General features: G+C 36.4%; 1 non-coding gene across 1 annotated transcript; it reads right to left on the bottom strand.

Annotated features, from left to right (window-relative positions):
• Positions 1-890: 890 nt before the first annotated feature.
• On the bottom strand, positions 891-2,811 carry LOC143261279 (small subunit ribosomal RNA). The gene has a single exon (XR_013035441.1). It is a non-coding gene; the product is annotated as a small subunit ribosomal RNA (ribosomal RNA).
• Positions 2,812-12,250: the final 9,439 nt, after the last annotated feature.

Below are 12,250 nucleotides of genomic sequence, written 5' to 3'. Positions count from 1 at the left end.
ACGCTCATGCTGCCACTAGCGCGCAACAGAGTAGGGTGTCAATGACAACGACACAGCATTGAAACGAGCTACACAAGCCGGTCTCTCTTGATACCAATGTAAACGAGCATTAAGTTATCTTCAGACTGCCCGATATTTTCGTCCTTTGGACTTTCCCAACGATTCCTTTTTTTCTTTTTTTTTTTTACACCACAGCGAAGACTTGAGGAAGCGTGATTAAGCACGCTCGCATCCCTCCCTGTCCTACTACAACTGTGTGTGTGTGTGTAAAGAAAGAAAAAAGAATACATTGGCTTTCTCTCTATCGAGAAGATGGCCTACGCAACGCAGATCAAAGGCCTAATACGTGTAATATAATACGCGTCTGGCCGTGTATAAATCACGCACGAATGATCTGGTCGGGCCCAACTCTTCTCGTACGCTTATTTTTCCGTGTTGAGGCACTATCATAAAATCACACAAACCCCAACACGTGTGTGTCTTGGAAGGAAGATGGCCTACGCAACGCAGATCAAAGGCCTAATACGTGTAGTACACACGTCTGCCGTGTAAATCACGCACGAATGATCTGGTCGGGCCCAACTCTTCTCCACCACACCACATCCCAACTTTGTACATTTTTATATATTTTTGTGCGTTGGGGCACCTTCATAATCACAAACCCCAACAACACATATATCTCTCTCTCTTTGAAAGATTTGTTGTGGCCTACGCAACGCAGATCAAAGGCCTAATACGTGTAGTACACACGTCTGGCCGTGTAAATCACGCACGAATGATCTGGCGGGCTCAACAATATCTTTTTTTTTTATATGAATTCTTATCCACAAACTAATCGAATTCATTTTCTCTCCTCCTCTCCTCTCTCTTTGAGATATATTGGAACATTGTAATGATCCTTCCGCAGGTTCACCTACGGAAACCTTGTTACGACTTTTACTTCCTCTAAATAATCAAGTTTGGTCATCTTCCCGGCATCATCGGCAATGCCGAAACATTGCCGCGCACCAGTCCGAAGACCTCACTAAATCATTCAATCGGTAGTAGCGACGGGCGGTGTGTACAAAGGGCAGGGACGTAATCAACGCGAGCTTATGACTCGCGCTTACTGGGAATTCCTCGTTCATGGGGAATAATTGCAAGCCCCAATCCCTAGCACGAAGGAGGTTCAGCGGGTTACCCGGGCCTTTCGGCCAGGGAACACACGCTGATTCCTTCAGTGTAGCGCGCGTGCGGCCCAGAACATCTAAGGGCATCACAGACCTGTTATTGCTCAATCTCGTGCGGCTAGAAGCCGCCTGTCCCTCTAAGAAGATTTGTTTGTACGTTGGTAGTAAAAACCCCACCGGCAGAAGCCGAGAGCCTTCGAGATACCATAATTACGTCTATTTAGCAGGCTAGAGTCTCGTTCGTTATCGGAATTAACCAGACAAATCGCTCCACCAACTAAGAACGGCCATGCACCACCACCCACCGAATCAAGAAAGAGCTATCAATCTGTCAATCCTTCCGGTGTCCGGGCCTGGTGAGGTTTCCCGTGTTGAGTCAAATTAAGCCGCAGGCTCCACTCCTGGTGGTGCCCTTCCGTCAATTCCTTTAAGTTTCAGCTTTGCAACCATACTTCCCCCGGAACCCAAAAGCTTTGGTTTCCCGGAAGCTGCCCGCCGAGTCATCGTAGGAACTTCGGCGGATCGCTAGCTGGCATCGTTTATGGTTAGAACTAGGGCGGTATCTGATCGCCTTCGAACCTCTAACTTTCGTTCTTGATTAATGAAAACATTTTTGGCAAATGCTTTCGCTTCTGTCCGTCTTGCGACGATCCAAGAATTTCACCTCTAACGTCGCAATACGAATGCCCCCATCTGTCCCTATTAATCATTACCTCGGGGTTCCGAAAACCAACAAAATAGAACCGAGGTCCTATTCCATTATTCCATGCACACAGTATTCAGGCGAAGGTAGCCTGCTTTGAGCACTCTAATTTGTTCAAAGTAAACGTACCGGCCCACCTCGACACTCAGTGAAGAGCACCGCGATGGGATATTAGTTGGACCGCCCCGTGAAGAGCAAAGCCCACCGGTAGGACGTACCACATAATGCCAGTTAAACACCGCGAGCGATGAACCGACACTGTGACACACAGATTCAACTACGAGCTTTTTAACCGCAACAACTTTAATATACGCTATTGGAGCTGGAATTACCGCGGCTGCTGGCACCAGACTTGCCCTCCAATGGATCCTCGTTAAAGGATTTAAAGTGTACTCATTCCGATTACGGGGCCTCGGATGAGTCCCGTATCGTTATTTTTCGTCACTACCTCCCCGTGCCGGGAGTGGGTAATTTGCGCGCCTGCTGCCTTCCTTGGATGTGGTAGCCGTTTCTCAGGCTCCCTCTCCGGAATCGAACCCTGATTCCCCGTTACCCGTTACAACCATGGTAGGCGCAGAACCTACCATCGACAGTTGATAAGGCAGACATTTGAAAGATGCGTCGCCGGTGCTATAAGACCATGCGATCAGCACAAAGTTATTCAGAGTCACCAAAGCAAACGATGGACGAGTGTAAACACCCGCCACCGATTGGTTTTGATCTAATAAAAGCGTTCCTACCATCTCTGGTCGGAACTCTGTTTTGCATGTATTAGCTCTAGAATTACCACAGTTATCCAAGTAAATTTTAGTACGATCTAAGAAACCATAACTGATTTAATGAGCCATTCGCGGTTTCACCTTAATACGGCATGTACTGAGACATGCATGGCTTAATCTTTGAGACAAGCATATGACTACTGGCAGGATCAACCAGGGAACTATACAATATGTATATATAAAATGGACAAAATTTAAATCCTTTTCCATCGTCGCCTGTTTCATATATATATGTCAGGTCGACACACCACTTTTCTCTTTCAAATATGTACAAGTTTTGCCACATTCCGCGCTTGTAACATATCTTCTTTAACGCTCAATTTCTTTCATTTTTCTACCATACAGATATTTTACCGTACGCCCAAAAACGTACGTATTATATTTTTGTTCTATCGTAAAATCACATTTTTCTACGTACGCCAGCTTCGTACGTTTCTATCTTTGCCTTCATAAAATCACAAGATAATTTTATCTTCAAGAGTCTCGCTATTAACATCTTGTAAGATAAATGTACGTCCCAGCTAAAACGTACAAATACTTCAAGTTAAGTAATAATATATCATCGCTATTGACAAATTTTTAAGATCCAAGACACAGTTCTCTCTATATGTTTTAATATTTTTTATGTACTCAAATATATTCAAAGGAAAAAGTACATGGGTGATGCCATAGTCGTGGAAGCGCGTACGCTCACGCTGATCTTCTGACCGCCGGAAGCACGAAACCTCTGATCTGGGCAAAATCGGCAAGCCGAGGAAGAACGGACAGGACACATGCTGGACTGGCGAGAAAGCGTGTTCTTCCGCTCGCGCTAGGCATTTCGATTTCTGACACCTCTTGATTTAAAAAATCAGTTTTTTGATAGTTTTCTCTCTCCACTGGGCTATTCATTTTAGCCACAGTTTTCAATTGGTACGATTTGCTTCCAAATCTTACAGATGCATTTTAAAAAATTTTTCCATCGCTCGGACAGAAGAGTCGATTGCTCAGTGAGTACGAGTATACATACAAAGTGCATACGGGTAACCAACCCCGTAGGGCTTGCCACATATGGGCCATTCGGTCAAAGACACCGACCCGTGGCCACGCTGTGTGGAGAAAAGTCCGTAACGTAAACGGCACGAAACAGTCAGGACCGAAGCCCCGAAGGAGCTCTGAGACAGCTTCTCGACCGAGATCGTAGAATTGGCCCAAAACCCGCTCTGCTCCGTCCGCCTCGCACGGACCGTGTATCTCTTATAGATACCGAACGGCCGGCAAGGACGCCGGCGCCGCCGGCCGAATAGCACGCGCGCTTATGAGTGTAAACCGCTGCGGCAACAGACCGCCCGGCCGTGCTGTTGTAACATAGCGCGTGAACGAACGAAAAAAATTTTTATAGTAAACATTAAAATAAATTACACTACCGTAAACTAGACAAAAAATTACACATTTTTTCCCAATATGAAAATTTTCACAAACTTTTTAAAGTCCCATCGCATCGAGTAAACTTTTTTAATAACGCGTCCGCACGATTCTAAATGCTTAATCCATATGTGAAATCGTTCACTGATCACGAATATCGTATTTAAAAAAATTACAAAAATTTATTTTTCAAAATAATCAAAAAAAACCGAAAAATTACAAGAGTAAAGTACCATTATTTTAAACAACATGTCGTTCTAAATGCTTAATCCCTATGTAAAAAAGTTATTTAAGCAAGAATATGTAATTGAAAAAAATTAGAAAAATTTATTTTAGCCGTAAATCGAAAATAATGGGGACACCGGAGCTGTTCGAAGCGCCGAGACGCGCCGCGTACGGCCGAATATTTTCTAAGTCCCAACGTACCGATCAAGAGTAAAGTACCATTTTCCTACATTAGATTTCGTTCTAAATGCTTAATCCCTATGTAAAAACGTTAGTTAAGCAAGAATATCGTATTTTTAAAAAAATCTAATGATAGGATTTTCCAGAAAATTGAAAAAACCGAAAAATGTCAAGAGTAAAGTGCCATTTTCTGACATTAGATTTCGTTCTAAATGCTTAATCCCTATGTAGAAACGTTAGTTAAGCAAGAATATCGTATTTTTAAAAAAATCTAATGATAGGATTTTTCATAAAATTGAAAAAACCGTAAAATGTCAAGAGTAAAGTGCCCTTATTTTAAACATTATATCGTTCTAAATGCTTAATCCCTATGTAAAAAAGTTATCTAAGCAAGAATATGTTATTGAATAAAATGAGAAAAATTTATTTTAGCCGTAAATCGAAAATAATGGGGACACCGGAGCTGTTCGAAGCGCCGAGCGCGCCGCGTACGCCCGAATATTTTCTAAGTCCCAACGTACCGATCAAGAGTAAAGTACCATTTTCCTACATTAGATTTCGTTCTAAATGCTTAATCCCTATGTAAAAACGTTAGTTAAGCAAGAATATCGTATTTTAAAAAAAATCTAATGATAGGATTTTCCAGAAAATTGAAAAAACCGAAAAATGTCAAGAGTAAAGTGCCATTTTCTGACATTAGATTTCGTTCTAAATGCTTAATCCCTATGTAGAAACGTTAGTTATGCAAGATTATCGTATTTTTAAAAAAATCTAATGATAGGATTTTTCAGAAAATTGAAAAAACCGTAAAATGTCAAGAGTAAAGTGCCCTTATTTTAAACATTATATCGTTCTAAATGCTTAATCCCTATGTAAAAAAGTTATCTAAGCAAGAATATGTTATTGAATAAAATGAGAAAAATTTATTTTAGCCGTAAATCGAAAATAATGGGTCGAGCGAATCGGTCGATTGCGCCGAGACGCGCTATGATGCAACAGACGAGCGATTGGAACGCCCGAATATTTTCAAAGTCCCAACGTACCGATCAAGAGTAAAGTACCATTTTCCTACATTAGATTTCGTTCTAAATGCTTAATCCCTATGTAAAAACGTTAGTTAAGCAAGAATATCGTATTTTAAAAAAAATCTAATGATAGGATTTTCCAGAAAATTGAAAAAACCGAAAAATGTCAAGAGTAAAGTGCCATTTTCTGACATTAGATTTCGTTCTAAATGCTTAATCCCTATGTAGAAACGTTAGTTAAGCAAGAATATCGTATTTTTAAAAAAATCTAATGATAGGATTTTTCAGAAAATTGAAAAAACCGTAAAATGTCAGGAGTAAAGTGCCATTATTTTAAACAATGTATCGTTCTAAATGCTTAATCCCTATGTAAAAAAGTTATTTAAGCAAGAATATGTAATTGAAAAAAATTAGAAGAATTTATTTTAGCCGTAAATCGAAAATAATGGGGACACCGGAGCTGTTCGAAGCGCCGAGCGCGCCGCGTACGCCCGAATATTTTCTAAGTCCCAACGTACCGATCAAGAGTAAAGTACCATTTTCCTACATTAGATTTCGTTCTAAATGCTTAATCCCTATGTAAAAACGTTAGTTAAGCAAGAATATCGTATTTTAAAAAAAATCTAATGATAGGATTTTCCAGAAAATTGAAAAAACCGAAAAATGTCAAGAGTAAAGTGCCATTTTCTGACATTAGATTTCGTTCTAAATGCTTAATCCCTATGTAGAAACGTTAGTTATGCAAGATTATCGTATTTTTAAAAAAATCTAATGATAGGATTTTTCAGAAAATTGAAAAAACCGTAAAATGTCAAGAGTAAAGTGCCCTTATTTTAAACATTATATCGTTCTAAATGCTTAATCCCTATGTAAAAAAGTTATCTAAGCAAGAATATGTTATTGAATAAAATGAGAAAAATTTATTTTAGCCGTAAATCGAAAATAATGGGTCGAGCGAATCGGTCGATTGCGCCGAGACGCGCTATGATGCAACAGACGAGCGATTGGAACGCCCGAATATTTTCAAAGTCCCAACGTACCGGTCAAGAGTAAAGTACCATTTTCCTACATTAGATTTCGTTCTAAATGCTTAATCCCTATGTAAAAACGTTAGTTAAGCAAGAATATCGTATTTTAAAAAAAATCTAATGATAGGATTTTCCAGAAAATTGAAAAAACCGAAAAATGTCAAGAGTAAAGTGCCATTTTCTGACATTAGATTTCGTTCTAAATGCTTAATCCCTATGTAGAAACGTTAGTTATGCAAGATTATCGTATTTTTAAAAAAATCTAATGATAGGATTTTTCAGAAAATTGAAAAAACCGTAAAATGTCAAGAGTAAAGTGCCCTTATTTTAAACATTATATCGTTCTAAATGCTTAATCCCTATGTAAAAAAGTTATCTAAGCAAGAATATGTTATTGAATAAAATGAGAAAAATTTATTTTAGCCGTAAATCGAAAATAATGGGTCGAGCGAATCGGTCGATTGCGCCGAGACGCGCTATGATGCAACAGACGAGCGATTGGAACGCCCGAATATTTTCAAAGTCCCAACGTACCGGTCAAGAGTAAAGTACCATTTTCCTACATTAGATTTCGTTCTAAATGCTTAATCCCTATGTAGAAACGTTAGTTAAGCAAGAATATCGTATTTTTAAAAAAATCTAATGATAGGATTTTTCAGAAAATTGAAAAAACCGTAAAATGTCAAGAGTAAAGTGCCATTATTTTAAACAATGTATCGTTCTAAATGCTTAATCCCTATGTAAAAAAGTTATTTAAGCAAGAATATGTAATTGAAAAAAATTAGAAGAATTTATTTTAGCCGTAAATCGAAAATAATGGGGACACCGGAGCTGTTCGAAGCGCCGAGCGCGCCGCGTACGCCCGAATATTTTCTAAGTCCCAACGTACCGATCAAGAGTAAAGTACCATTTTCCTACATTAGATTTCGTTCTAAATGCTTAATCCCTATGTAAAAACGTTAGTTAAGCAAGAATATCGTATTTTTAAAAAAATCTAATGATAGGATTTTCCAGAAAATTGAAAAAACCGAAAAATGTCAAGAGTAAAGTGCCATTTTCTGACATTAGATTTCGTTCTAAATGCTTAATCCCTATGTAGAAACGTTAGTTATGCAAGATTATCGTATTTTTAAAAAAATCTAATGATAGGATTTTTCAGAAAATTGAAAAAACCGTAAAATGTCAAGAGTAAAGTGCCCTTATTTTAAACATTATATCGTTCTAAATGCTTAATCCCTATGTAAAAAAGTTATCTAAGCAAGAATATGTTATTGAATAAAATGAGAAAAATTTATTTTAGCCGTAAATCGAAAATAATGGGTCGAGCGAATCGGTCGATTGCGCCGAGACGCGCTATGATGCAACAGACGAGCGATTGGAACGCCCGAATATTTTCAAAGTCCCAACGTACCGGTCAAGAGTAAAGTACCATTTTCCTACATTAGATTTCGTTCTAAATGCTTAATCCCTATGTAAAAACGTTAGTTAAGCAAGAATATCGTATTTTAAAAAAAATCTAATGATAGGATTTTCCAGAAAATTGAAAAAACCGAAAAATGTCAAGAGTAAAGTGCCATTTTCTGACATTAGATTTCGTTCTAAATGCTTAATCCCTATGTAGAAACGTTAGTTATGCAAGATTATCGTATTTTTAAAAAAATCTAATGATAGGATTTTTCAGAAAATTGAAAAAACCGTAAAATGTCAAGAGTAAAGTGCCCTTATTTTAAACATTATATCGTTCTAAATGCTTAATCCCTATGTAAAAAAGTTATCTAAGCAAGAATATGTTATTGAATAAAATGAGAAAAATTTATTTTAGCCGTAAATCGAAAATAATGGGTCGAGCGAATCGGTCGATTGCGCCGAGACGCGCTATGATGCAACAGACGAGCGATTGGAACGCCCGAATATTTTCAAAGTCCCAACGTACCGGTCAAGAGTAAAGTACCATTTTCCTACATTAGATTTCGTTCTAAATGCTTAATCCCTATGTAAAAACGTTAGTTAAGCAAGAATATCGTATTTTAAAAAAAATCTAATGATAGGATTTTCCAGAAAATTGAAAAAACCGAAAAATGTCAAGAGTAAAGTGCCATTTTCTGACATTAGATTTCGTTCTAAATGCTTAATCCCTATGTAGAAACGTTAGTTAAGCAAGAATATCGTATTTTTAAAAAAATCTAATGATAGGATTTTTCAGAAAATTGAAAAAACCGTAAAATGTCAAGAGTAAAGTGCCATTATTTTAAACAATGTATCGTTCTAAATGCTTAATCCCTATGTAAAAAAGTTATTTAAGCAAGAATATGTAATTGAAAAAAATTAGAAGAATTTATTTTAGCCGTAAATCGAAAATAATGGGGACACCGGAGCTGTTCGAAGCGCCGAGACGCGCCGCGTACGGCCGAATATTTTCAAAGTCCCAACGTACCGATCAAGAGTAAAGTACCATTTTCCTACATTAGATTTCGTTCTAAATGCTTAATCCCTATGTAAAAACGTTAGTTAAGCAAGAATATCGTATTTTAAAAAAAATCTAATGATAGGATTTTCCAGAAAATTGAAAAAACCGAAAAATGTCAAGAGTAAAGTGCCATTTTCTGACATTAGATTTCGTTCTAAATGCATAATCCCTATGTAGAAACGTTAGTTATGCAAGATTATCGTATTTTTAAAAAAATCTAATGATAGGATTTTTCATAAGATTGAAAAAACCGTAAAATGTCAAGAGTAAAGTGCCCTTATTTTAAACATTATATCGTTCTAAATGCTTAATCCCTATGTAAAAAAGTTATCTAAGCAAGAATATGTTATTGAATAAAATGAGAAAAATTTATTTTAGCCGTAAATCGAAAATAATGGGTCGAGCGAATCGGTCGATTGCGCCGAGACGCGCTATGATGCAACAGACGAGCGATTGGAACGCCCGAATATTTTCAAAGTCCCAACGTACCGATCAAGAGTAAAGTACCATTTTCCTACATTAGATTTCGTTCTAAATGCTTAATCCCTATGTAGAAACGTTAGTTAAGCAAGATTATCGTATTTTTAAAAAAATCTAATGATAGGATTTTTCATAAAATTGAAAAAACCGTAAAATGTCAAGAGTAAAGTGCCATTATTTTAAACAATGTATCGTTCTAAATGCTTAATCCCTATGTAAAAAAGTTATTTAAGCAAGAATATGTAATTGAAAAAAATTAGAAGAATTTATTTTAGCCGTAAATCGAAAATAATGGGGACACCGGAGCTGTTCGAAGCGCCGAGACGCGCCGCGTACGGCCGAATATTTTCAAAGTCCCAACGTACCGATCAAGAGTAAAGTACCATTTTCCTACATTAGATTTCGTTCTAAATGCTTAATCCCTATGTAAAAACGTTAGTTAAGCAAGAATATCGTATTTTAAAAAAAATCTAATGATAGGATTTTCCAGAAAATTGAAAAAACCGAAAAATGTCAAGAGTAAAGTGCCATTTTCTGACATTAGATTTCGTTCTAAATGCATAATCCCTATGTAGAAACGTTAGTTATGCAAGATTATCGTATTTTTAAAAAAATCTAATGATAGGATTTTTCATAAAATTGAAAAAACCGTAAAATGTCAAGAGTAAAGTGCCCTTATTTTAAACATTATATCGTTCTAAATGCTTAATCCCTATGTAAAAAAGTTATCTAAGCAAGAATATGTTATTGAATAAAATGAGAAAAATTTATTTTAGCCGTAAATCGAAAATAATGGGTCGAGCGAATCGGTCGATTGCGCCGAGACGCGCTATGATGCAACAGACGAGCGATTGGAACGCCCGAATATTTTCAAAGTCCCAACGTACCGATCAAGAGTAAAGTACCATTTTCCTACATTAGATTTCGTTCTAAATGCTTAATCCCTATGTAGAAACGTTAGTTAAGCAAGATTATCGTATTTTTAAAAAAATCTAATGATAGGATTTTTCATAAAATTGAAAAAACCGTAAAATGTCAAGAGTAAAGTGCCCTTATTTTAAACAATGTATCGTTCTAAATGCTTAATCCCTATGTAAAAAAGTTATTTAAGCAAGAATATGTTATTGAAAAAAATTAGAAAAATTTATTTTAGCCGTAAATCGAAAATAATGGGGACACCGGAGCTGTTCGAAGCGCCGAGACGCGCCGCGTACGGCCGAATATTTTCAAAGTCCCAACGTACCGATCAAGAGTAAAGTACCATTTTCCTACATTAGATTTCGTTCTAAATGCTTAATCCCTATGTAAAAACGTTAGTTAAGCAAGAATATCGTATTTTAAAAAAAATCTAATGATAGGATTTTCCAGAAAATTGAAAAAACCGAAAAATGTCAAGAGTAAAGTGCCATTTTCTGACATTAGATTTCGTTCTAAATGCTTAATCCCTATGTAGAAACGTTAGTTAAGCAAGATTATCGTATTTTTAAAAAAATCTAATGATAGGATTTTTCATAAAATTGAAAAAACCGTAAAATGTCAAGAGTAAAGTGCCCTTATTTTAAACATTATATCGTTCTAAATGCTTAATCCCTATGTAAAAAAGTTATCTAAGCAAGAATATGTTATTGAATAAAATGAGAAAAATTTATTTTAGCCGTAAATCGAAAATAATGGGTCGAGCGAATCGGTCGATTGCGCCGAGACGCGCTATGATGCAACAGACGAGCGATTGGAACGCCCGAATATTTTCAAAGTCCCAACGTACCGATCAAGAGTAAAGTACCATTTTCCTACATTAGATTTCGTTCTAAATGCTTAATCCCTATGTAAAAACGTTAGTTAAGCAAGAATATCGTATTTTAAAAAAAATCTAATGATAGGATTTTCCAGAAAATTGAAAAAACCGAAAAATGTCAAGAGTAAAGTGCCATTTTCTGACATTAGATTTCGTTCTAAATGCTTAATCCCTATGTAGAAACGTTAGTTAAGCAAGATTATCGTATTTTTAAAAAAATCTAATGATAGGATTTTTCATAAAATTGAAAAAACCGTAAAATGTCAAGAGTAAAGTGCCCTTATTTTAAACATTATATCGTTCTAAATGCTTAATCCCTATGTAAAAAAGTTATCTAAGCAAGAATATGTTATTGAATAAAATGAGAAAAATTTATTTTAGCCGTAAATCGAAAATAATGGGTCGAGCGAATCGGTCGATTGCGCCGAGACGCGCTATGATGCAACAGACGAGCGATTGGAACGCCCGAATATTTTCAAAGTCCCAACGTACCGATCAAGAGTAAAGTACCATTTTCCTACATTAGATTTCGTTCTAAATGCTTAATCCCTATGTAAAAACGTTAGTTAAGCAAGAATATCGTATTTTTAAAAAAATCTAATGATAGGATTTTCCAGAAAATTGAAAAAACCGAAAAATGTCAAGAGTAAAGTGCCATTTTCTGACATTAGATTTCGTTCTAAATGCTTAATCCCTATGTAGAAACGTTAGTTAAGCAAGAATATCGTATTTTTAAAAAAATCTAATGATAGGATTTTTCAGAAAATTGAAAAAACCGTAAAATGTCAAGAGTAAAGTGCCCTTATTTTAAACATTATATCGTTCTAAATGCTTAATCCCTATGTAAAAAAGTTATCTAAGCAAGAATGTGTTATTGAATAAAATGAGAAAAATTTATTTTAGCCGTAAATCGAAAAAAAGTCTGTTCGTTTCTCTGTCTCTCTCGCGCGATCGAAGTATTGATGTTTCCCGGCAAAGTAATGGGATATTAATTA

Source organism: Megalopta genalis, unplaced genomic scaffold, assembly GCF_051020955.1.
Source record: "Megalopta genalis isolate 19385.01 unplaced genomic scaffold, iyMegGena1_principal scaffold0046, whole genome shotgun sequence".
In the NCBI taxonomy this organism is placed as follows: domain Eukaryota; kingdom Metazoa; phylum Arthropoda; class Insecta; order Hymenoptera; family Halictidae; genus Megalopta; species Megalopta genalis.
This window is presented reverse-complemented; position numbering and strand designations above follow the sequence as displayed.